The 10,619-nt window shown below is 55.7% G+C and overlaps 1 pseudogene across 1 annotated transcript; it reads left to right on the top strand.

Annotated features, from left to right (window-relative positions):
* The first annotated feature begins 279 nt into the window (after positions 1-279).
* Positions 280-10,355, top strand: LOC140902211 (neuronal pentraxin-1-like; annotated as a pseudogene). Its single transcript, XR_013634936.1, has 5 exons — positions 280-899; positions 8,192-8,405; positions 9,309-9,556; positions 9,772-9,951; positions 10,073-10,355. The product of XR_013634936.1 is annotated as a neuronal pentraxin-1-like (transcript).
* The last annotated feature ends 264 nt before the right edge of the window (positions 10,356-10,619 follow it).

The raw sequence follows: 10,619 nt of genomic DNA on the forward strand, positions 1-10,619 counted from the left end.
CATCCTTTGAGCTGCCAAAAGCCCCTGACCCCTGCCAGCTTGGCTGTAGGACGCCTGGGTCCCGTTGCCAGAGGCGGAGGGGTGGGGGGAGCTTTGCCACGACTCCTTAAGCCCATTAACCTGCCTGTCTAATTCCCCCGTCTCCGGGGAGACGGGCACCCTCCGCCCATCACCAGGGGATTTGGGAAATCAAGGCGGACGGGACAGTAGCGGGGGGGGGGGGGGGTGGCGAGAAAAAGAAAAGTCCCAGCTGCTCGCCGAGCCAAGTGGCTGCAGGCACAGATCGTCCGGGCGCCTCCGTGGGAGGAAGGCTGGGGCGGTGGCGAGGGGTCCGGCGGGTGCCGGGATGCGGCTGGCCTGGGCTCTCCTCTGGGCCCTCTGCTGGGTGCCCGGCGGCAGGGGGGAGTATGCCCTGCCCAAATTCGTCTGCAGCCCCATGCCCCTGGAGCCGGAGACGGGCTGCCAGCAGGCCCCGCAGCCGCGGGCCGGGGGGCACTGGCGGGCACGCTGGAGGAGGCCAAAGAGACCATCCTGCACCTGCGGGAGACGGTGGTGCACCAGAAGGAGACCATCCTGGACCAGCGGGAGACGGTGCGGGAGCTGACGGCCAAGCTGAGCCGGTGCGAGGGCCGGGCGGGCGGGGGAGCCCGGGCTGGATGGGCACGAGGACAACCTGAGCCACGGGCACCGGGAGGGGGCCGGCCGGGAGAACGAGTACCCCCCACTTCGGGCCCCGTGAGCACCCCGAGTCCCTGGGTGGTGCCGGGAGCGAGGCCGCCTTCCGCAAGGCCAGCGCCACCCCCAACACCATGGAGGACCCCCCCCGGGAGGTGCCCGCCGGCCCCCCCCAGCTGGAACGCATGCTGGAGTCGCTCAAGGAGAGGCTGGAGCACCTCCAGGTAAGGGGGGGATTGGCCCCCCCCCAGCCAACAACCCCCCCGCTAACCCCCACCAACCCAACCCTCCCATCAACCCCCTCCTCGCTGACCCCCAGCCCCCCCACCATCGATCCCCCTCCTCACTGACCCCCGCCCCCAACCCTCTCATCCACCCCCCTCCTCACTGACCCCCAGGCCCCCCAACCCTCTCTTCAACCCTTCTCCTCACTGACCGCCAGCACCCCCAGCCATTGACTCCCCCTCCTCACTGACCCCCAGTCCCCTCTCCCATTTACCCCCTCCTCCCAACCCTCCCATCAACCCCCCTCCTGACTGACCCCCAGCCCTCCCGACCACTCCCACTGACCCTCACTGACCCCCAGCTCCCCCCACACCCCAACCATTGACCCCCATCCCCTTCCCATGGACCCATCCCACCTCTTTGCCTCCCCCTCTTACCTTCCCCAGCGACCCCAGGCCCTGCCTATTAACCTCTCCCCTTTGCCCACTGACCCCTATCATCTGCCCCCCCCACCAGTGCCCCCCCTCCACACCCCTGGACTCATTCTAGGAGGGCTGGAGCATCAGCAGATACTGTGGGGCCCCATTCACCCCACGCCCCAGCCACCTCCTCCCTAAATGCTGCAGTGCTCAATGAGCAGCCCCCTCCCCCCCACCCCACCCTACCCTACCCTATCAGTCCCCAGCTGTCACCCCCATAACCTCCCTTCTCACCCTGCGGCAGGATCACCCCCTATGATAGGGTAGGGTCAGCCCCCTACCCCATCCCCCTGCATCCTTGGCCATTGCTTGCCCAGCCCCTCCCCCATTACCTCAGTTTACACCCCCCACCCCTTCCTCCATCTCAACCTCTCTTATCCCTCCCCCAATTAGGAACCTCATGGCCTGCTGCCCCCACCCCCCTGTGATCACTAGCCCCCACCCCCCTCCCAGAGCCAGAGATAGAACCCAGGAGTCCAGGCTCCCAGCCCCCTGCCTCCGCTTTAACTAATTAAGTAGAAACAGCCCCCAAATCCGAGCCCGGAGGAATTACCTGATTGATCCTATTTCAAGACCATCTGCCAAGACCCCAGTTAAGACCCCTTTGCCCTTGAATTACTGGGACCGTTCTGGAAGACTAACGTATTCCATGGGGTCCTGGGATGCAGCCAGCCAGTCCCTGCCCTGGGGCCGGGTGGGAGCCGGCGCCCCCTAGAGGGGACGGGCCCCAAGCCCCATTCCCCGCCCCCCCCTGAGCCAGCCCACCTGCCCTGGAGCAAATCAGAGCTGGCGCCCCCAGAGGGCAAAGGCCCCGTGCCCCATTCCTCAAGGCGCAAGAGACGGGAGTGGGGTCTAGTGGTTAGAGTCGTAGCTCCAAGGCCAGCAGGGACTGTTGTGGTCAGGTGGTCTGAACTCCTGCACAGCACAGGCCCGAGGCCCGGCCCCCAGCTGTTCCCAGGGCCAGCGTTCAGAGGAACAGCCCAACGCTGCCGGTGAGGGAGAATCCACCGCCCGCCCGGCCCGTCGTCCCGCTGGTTAATGCCTCTCCCCGTGAGAAATGTGCACATTGTTTCCCGCGGAATGTGTCTCGCTTCAACATCCAGCCCTGGGATCAGGCTCGACCTTCCTCTGCTACAGGGGAGAGTCCGTTACTGAATATTCATGCCCCACGTAGAGGAAGGGCAGCTGGGAGTCAGGACTCCTGGGGTCTCTCCTTGGCTCTGGGAGGGGAGTAGGGTCTAAATGAGGATCAGGCTGCCTGCCCCCCAGCACCGTACAAAGGCTGCTCAGGGGGCATCAGTGGGTTTGGGGCATCTGCGTGGGAGGAGGGGGATGGATTAGCGGGAGCAGCTCGGGTCCCAGACGGAGCATTCAGCTAAATATAAACCCCCTTGGCTTCTTCCTTCCTGCTTGTCCCTTCTTAGCGCGTCTGGGAAACGTAAACAGCCTGGCTCGTGGGGGGTAGGGGTCAGATCCCCCCCCCATGACAGGGGTGTTGGGGGAGGAGATCAGGGCCTCAGCTGGGCACTGGGCCTAAATACCAGGCCAGGCGGGTCTGGGGGGGTCTCCCTTAATGTTGCGTCCAGCTGGGTTAGATCTCGGCTTGACGGCTCTGGCCGGCCTGCCCCCCACAGCATGGTGGGAGGGGGAGTGGGGCCTAGCGGAGGAGCTTCTCCCAAAATCAGGATTCTGAGGGAAAAAATAATGAAGCAAAGGCTGTGAGGGGAGAAAAAGCCTTGAGTTGCCTGTATAGCAAAGCTCGGCGCCTGGGTAACAACCAAGAGGCTTTGGCCTTGCTCGCATGTGGGTAATCTAGCTGGTATCACTGAAACCTGGTGGATGAAAGGGAAATCCACGCCACCAATGGCACGCCCTGTTTCCGCCTCAACACGGAAGGAAATGATCTACGCTTTGGGATCAATGGCCTAACAGATAAAGAACAAGAAGGGTTATTAGTTGGAGTCTGCTACAGGCCCCTCAAATCACACTAGGGACCAGAGTGAACAACAACTTATGCCCCCTATAATGTATAGGAACAAAAGCTGCATGATCACTGGGGCTTCAATTTGGGTAATATACTTTGGAGGCCATGTGCTGCCAACACAAAATCATTCTGGGAATTTCTCAACATCTTAGTTGACAATTTCCTATCTCAAATGCTGTAGCCACTGACATGGGGGAATTCTGGATAAAATTTCATCCTAACAGAGAATGAGGAACTGATCACGACATTAATGATGGCTCTGGTACAAGGGACCCAGGCTTTATGGTATTCATAATGTGCAAACAGAGTAAAGTCCAGAGTCCAAAGCTGAATATAATTATAAGCCAAATGAGCTGGAAGGAAGAATTTAATCAGAAAAATGTGAATGATCATTGGAAATTGCCTAAGAACACTAAATCAGAAGGCCAAAAACCACAGCTGAGAAAGAAGGCTGTGCTGGTTAACAACACAACCTTAGAGCGGAAGTGAAGGCAGATAGCGAGATTGATAGGTATAACAACTAGAAGATAGGGGAAGCTCATAGTAATGAATATAAATCAGAAGCAACGGGGAAGTTGATAGTAATGAATATAAATCAGAAGCAACGGGGAAGTTGATAGTAATGAATATAAATCAGAAGCAAAGGAGAAGCTGACAGTAATGAATATAAATCAGAAACTATGAATTGTAGAAAATTGATAAGGGAAGCAAAGAGACAGAAGTAGCTGTCTATGTCCAGCAGAGTTAGGTGCAAAAAGAAGGAAGGTTTTTTTAAGTATATTAAATATAAAAAGAATCCTGGCAATGGAATTGGTCCATTTCTAGATGGAAATGGTAGAATTATGAACAATAAAGCAGAAAAGGTAGAATTGTTCAACAAATATTTCTGTTGTGTATTTGAGGAAAAATAGATGATGGCCTATCATATGATACCATACTTTCCATTCCACTAGTATCTCAGGAGGATGGTAAACAGCAGCAACTACAGTTAGACTTTTAAAATCAGCAGGTCCAGATAACTTGCAACCAAGAGTTTTAAAAGAGCTAGCTGAGGTGCTCTCTGCGCCATTAATGTTGATTTCCAGTAAGTCTTGGAGCACTGGGAAAGTTGCATAAGACTGGAAGAAACCTAATGTGCCACTATTTAAAAAGCATAAAGCATATGACCCCGGGCAGTTCCAGGCCTGTCGATCTGACATCAATCCCTAGCAAGTTAATGGAGTCAAGTATCAGAGGGGTAGCTATGTTAGTCTGGATCTGTAAAAGCGGCAAAGAGTCCTGTGGCACCTTATAGACTAATAGACATATTGGAGCATAAGCTTTTATGGGTGAATACCCACTTCGTCAGATGCATGTAGTGGAAATTTCCAGAGGCAGCTATAAATATGCAAGCAAGACTCAGGCGAGGGATAACGAGGTTAGTTCAATCAGGGAGGATGAGGCCCTCTTCTAGCAGTTGAGGTGTGAATACCAAGGGAGGAGAAACTGCTTTTGTAGTTGGCGAGCCAGTCACCGTCTTTGTTTAATCCTGATCTGATGGTGTCAAGTTAATGGAGTGACTGATACAAGACTCAATAAAGAATTGAAGGAGGGCAATGTACTTAAAGCCAATCAGCACGGGTTTATGGGAAATAGATCCTGTCAAACTGACTTGATCTCGCTTTTGGCTGAGCCGACAAGTTTGGGTGCTAACGATAACCGAGTTGCTGTAATATACCGCCACTGCTGGGCGGCGTTTCGCGCGGGAGCACACGGCATTTTGATTAAAAACTCCAGACCGCTATAAACCCGCACGGCCCACACAGACGTGGACTAAAAACCGGCCAACGCTAGGTCTCAAAACATGACTGCAAACAGGGCGTCGCCATCGAGCGGGCGTGTTTCTACTGGAGTCATAGAATCATAGAATCATAGAATATCAGGGTTGGAAGGGACCCCTGAAGGTCATCTAGTCCAACCCCCTGCTCAAAGCAGGACCAATTCCCAGTTAAATCATCCCAGCCAGGGCTTTGTCAAGCCTGACCTTAAAAACCTCTAAGGAAGGAGATTCTACCACCTCCCTAGGTAACGCATTCCAGTGTTTCACCACCCTCTTAGTGAAAAAGTTTTTCCTAATATCCAATCTAAACCTCCCCCACTGCAACTTGAGACCATTACTCCTCGTTCTGTCATCTGCTACCATTGAGAACAGTCTAGAGCCATCCTCTTTGGAACCCCCTTTCAGGTAGTTGAAAGCAGCTATCAAATCCCCCCTCATTCTTCTCTTCTGCAGGCTAAACAATCCCAGCTCCCTCAGCCTCTCCTCATAACTCATGTGTTCCAGACCCCTAATCATTTTTGTTGCCCTTCGCTGGACTCTCTCCAATTTATCCACATCCTTCTTGAAGTGTGGGGCCCAAAACTGGACACAGTACTCCAGATGAGGCCTCACCAATGTCGAATAGAGGGGAACGATCACGTCCCTCGATCTGCTCGCTATGCCCCTACTTATACATCCCAAAATGCCATTGGCCTTCTTGGCAACAAGGGCACACTGCTGACTCATATCCAGCTTCTCGTCCACTGTCACCCCTAGGTCCTTTTCTGCAGAACTGCTGCCTAGCCATTCGGTCCCTAGTCTGTAGCTGTGCATTGGGTTCTTCCGTCCTAAGTGCAGGACCCTGCACTTATCCTTATTGAACCTCATCAGATTCCTTTTGGCCCAATCTTCCAATTGGTCTAGGTCCTTCTGTATCCTATCCCTCCCCTCCAGCGTATCTACCACTCCTCCCAGTTTAGTATCATCCGCAAATTTGCTGAGAGTGCAATCCACACCATCCTCCAGATCATTTATGAAGATATTGAATAAAACCGGCCCCAGGACCGACCCTTGGGGCACTCCACTTGATACCGGCTGCCAACTAGACATGGAGCCATTGATCACTACCCGTTGAGCCCGACAATTTAGCCAGCTTTCTACCCACCTTATAGTGCATTCTTCCAGCCCATACTTCCTTAACTTGCTGACAAGAATACTATGGGAGACCGTGTCAAAAGCTTTGCTAAAGTCAAGAAACAATACATCCACTGCTTTCCCTTCATCCACAGAACCAGTAATCTCATCATAAAAGGCGATTAGATTAGTCAGGCATGACCTTCCCTTGGTGAATCCATGCTGGCTGTTCCTGATCACTTTCCTCTCATGCAAGTGCTTCAGGATTGATTCTTTGAGGACCTGCTCCATGATTTTTCCAGGGACTGAGGTGAGGCTGACTGGTCTGTAGTTCCCAGGATCTTCCTTCTTCCCTTTTTTAAAGATTGGCACTACATTAGCCTTTTTCCAGTCATCCGGGACTTCCCCGGTTCGCCACGAGTTTTCAAAGATAATGGCCAGTGGCTCTGCAATCACAGCCGCCAATTCCTTCAGCACTCTCGGATGCAACTCGTCCGGCCCCATGGACTTGTGCACGTCCAGCTTTTCTAAATAGTCCCTAACCGCCTCTATCTCCACAGAGGGCTGGCCATCTCTTCCGCATTTTGTGATGCCCAGCGCAAGGATTGGCCCTGGTCCTGAGGCGAGTTAACGTTTTCGACCTGGAAGAAAATGTGAAATTGTCACTGGTGACTTTTACACAGGACACGACAGCTGAGGATGGGGGTTAACTTCGTAAAGGACAGGGCGCAGCTACAGAGCTGGCTGGATTACTTGGTAAACTGGCCGCAAGCAATGTGGGTTTTCACATGGCTCAATGTCCCTGTATCCATCTAGGAACAAATGCTGGCCGGACTCCCAGGATGGGGCAGGGGGCTCTCTTCTGGGAAGCAGGAACTCTGGAAAAGATTTGGGGGTGGGTCGTAGCAGCCAATCAGTTGAACCTGAGCTACCCTGTGTGATGCAAAGGTTAAAAGGGCTAATGGGAACCTGGGAAGCATCCCCAGGGGAATCTCGAGTAGGAGCAGAGAGGTGGTTTGGCCCTGGGGCGATGCTGCGGGGCTCCTGCATCCGGTTCTGGTGCCCCCCCCGTCCAAGGAGAGCGTTGCTCGGTTGGCGAGGGGGCAGAGAAGAGCCACGGGGGTGATTAAAGGATTAGAAAACCCGCCTTAGAGCAAGAGGCGCCAGGAGTTCCAGCTATTTAGCTCGACAACGAGAAGGGGAAGGCGGGACTTGATCCCAATATGGAGGGGGAACAAATATTTAATAATGGGCTCTTCCATCTAGCTGAGGACCCGATCTGTTGGCTGGAGGTTGAACCAAGACCCAATTGGACTGGAAATAAGGTGACAGTGAGCGCCATTTACCCAGGAGCGTGGTGGTTTCTCCATCACGGCCACGTTTTCAGTCGAGCGGGGCAATTTCTCTGAAAGGTCTTCCATAGGAATTATTGCAGGGCAGGTCTCTGGCCTGTATGATACAGGTCAGACTAGGTGAGCACACTGGCCCTTCCTGGCTTTGGGATTTATGACTCTATGATCCAGGAGGGTGGCAGGGGGTGGGATGCTGGGCTAGATGGGCCTATGGGGCTAATCCAGGGTAGCAGGGACGGGGCGGGATACCAGGGTAGATGGGCCCACGGGGCTGATCCAGGGTAGCAGGTATGGGTGGGATACCAAGGTGGATGGGCCCATGGGGCTGATCCAGAGTAGCAGGGATGGGGCGGGATACCAGGGTAGATGGGCCCATGGGGATGATCCAGAGTAGCAGGGATGGGGCAGGATACCAGGGTAGATGGGCCCACGGGGATGATCCAGGGTAGCAGGGATGGGGCGGGATACCAAGGTAGATGGGCACCGAGAGGATGATGGGTCTTGCTCACAGTCCCCTCCTCCCACCCCCACCCCCACCCCCCAGCGCAGCCGCAACAGTTCCCTGTTCTCCATCTCCCTGCGTGACGCCCTGCAGAAGAAAATCAGCATTTTGGAGCATCAGATCCAAGAGAAACTCAACGCCACCAAGCACCATCACCACAGCCACGAGGAGCCGCACCATGGCCACGGGGAGCCGCACCATGGTCACGAGGAGCTGCGGTGGCACAAGAACAGGGTCCACGGGCCTCATGAGAAGGGTGAGGGGCAGGGTTGCAGGGGCATCGACAGATGGATAGCGGGTGGTGGTGGGCAGCAAAGGATCCAGACTGCAGCTGTGGATGGATGAATAGGACTCGCGGCAGGGATGGACGGGGGATAACGGAATAGACAGATGGGTGGAATTGTAGCTACAAAGCGAGATAGTTGCATGGATGGACTTATGGATGGCTGAATTGATAATTGAATGGATGGATGGAATCACTGATGGGTGAAGCTATGGATGGAGTGTTGAATGGATGGAGGAAATGGTACCTGGATGGATGGATGGATGGAGCATTGAATGGGTGGATGAAATGGTACATGGATGGATGGATGGATGGAGGAAATGAGGGATGGATCGATGGATGGAGCACTGAATGGATGGATGAACTGGTACCTGGATGGATGGATGGAAGGAGGAAATGAGGAATGGATCAATGGATGGATGGAGGAAATGAGGGATGGGTCGATGGATGGAGCGTTGAATGGATGGATGAACTGGTACCTGGATGGATGGATGGAGCATTGAATGGGTGAATGAAATGATACATGGATGGATGGATGGAGGAAATGAGGGATGGATCGATGGATGGAGCGTTGAATGGGTGGATTAAATGGTACATGGATGGATGGATGGATGGAGGAAATGAGGGATGGATCAATGGATGGAGCACTGAATGCATGGATGAAATGGTACCTGGATAGATGGATGGATGGATGGATGGATGGATGGATGGATGGATGAAATGAGGGCTGGCTACTTGAAGGAACAGCTGGAAGGAATGATGATTTGATGGATGTAGCAGTGCATGGGGAGATGACTGACTGGCTATTGGCCAGAGTCCCCTCTCCCCCGGGGCTGGTTGTGTCTGGCCGCCCTGGCACTGACCTTGTCCCTCTAGGGCACAAGGCGGAGAAGCCAGACGAGGTTTTCCGTGTGGGCTTCCCCCTCCGCACCAACTACATGTACGTCAAGGTGAAGAGGACACTGCATCACGAGATCTTCGCCTTCACTGTCTGCCTCTGGCTCAAGTCCAGCTCGGCGCCTGGTGTTGGCACTCCCTTCTCCTACTCCGTGCCTGGCCAGGCCAACGAGCTGGTGCTCATTGAGTGGGGCAATAACCCCATGGAGCTGCTCATCAATGACAAGGTGTGGGGCTGGGGACTGCCATGGTCAGCAGAGGATGCGATGCTGCAGGGAGCTCAGCAGGGGGGCACTGGGCTGTAGGGAGCAGGACAGGGGGTTCAGCAGGGAGTGCTCAGCTGCAGGGAGCTGGGCGGGGGGGGCTCCCATCGTGGGTGGGGTTGGTGGGGGAGAGGCGAGCACTGCCCTTAACCCTTTCCCCCCCACGCCCCAACCCCCAGGCTGCCACCTTGCCCCTGGCCATCCACGACGCCAAGTGGCATCACATCTGCGTGACCTGGTCGACGCGGGACGGCGTCTGGGAGAGCTACCAGGACGGGGTGCGACGGGGCAGCGGCGAGAACCTGGCCCCCTGGCACCCCATCAAGCCAGGGGGCATCTTCATCCTGGGGCAGGAGCAGGTAAGAGACCCCCCCACACACACCCCAGGGCAAGAGCATCCGCTCCAGGGTTAGCCCCCTTGTTGGGTGGCTTGTGCCCTCCCTAATCTACCCCTGGCCTCTCTGCTCTCCCCCTCCCCAGGACACGCTGGGCGGCCGGTTCGATGCCACGCAGGCTTTCATCGGGGAGCTGGCAGACTTCCACGTGTGGAGCCACGTCCTGGCGCCGGGCGAGGTCTACAGGCTGGCCACCTGCGCTGGCCACGCCCATGGGGACATTGTGGCCTGGGCTGAGGGCACCATGGAGCTGCACGGGGGGGTGGCCAAGCTGCCCTTCAATGCCTGCCACTGAGCCCTGGCCCACAGGGGGCTGGAGGCCCGGATGCCTGGGTTCTCTTCAGCTCAGGAAGAGGAGTGGGGGCGAGTGATGACAGCGGGGGAAGGATGGGGGGCTGGAAGCCAGGGCTCCTGGGTTCTATCCTTGCCTTTGGGAGAGAGGGGAGTGGAGTCTAGTTGTGTGAGGGGCTGGGAGGACGCCTGGGTTCTTTCCCCAAGTCTGGGAGAGGAGTGGGGTCTAGTGGTTAGAGCAGGGGGGCTGGGAGACCCCCTTCCTCTCCTGTTGTATATAGCTGTGGCTGTTGGCCTGCGGCTGGCGGTACATACGCGGTGTCCCGTGTCGCGTAGCTCGG

Source organism: Lepidochelys kempii, chromosome 23 (genome assembly GCF_965140285.1).
Source record: "Lepidochelys kempii isolate rLepKem1 chromosome 23, rLepKem1.hap1, whole genome shotgun sequence".
In the NCBI taxonomy this organism is placed as follows: domain Eukaryota; kingdom Metazoa; phylum Chordata; order Testudines; family Cheloniidae; genus Lepidochelys; species Lepidochelys kempii.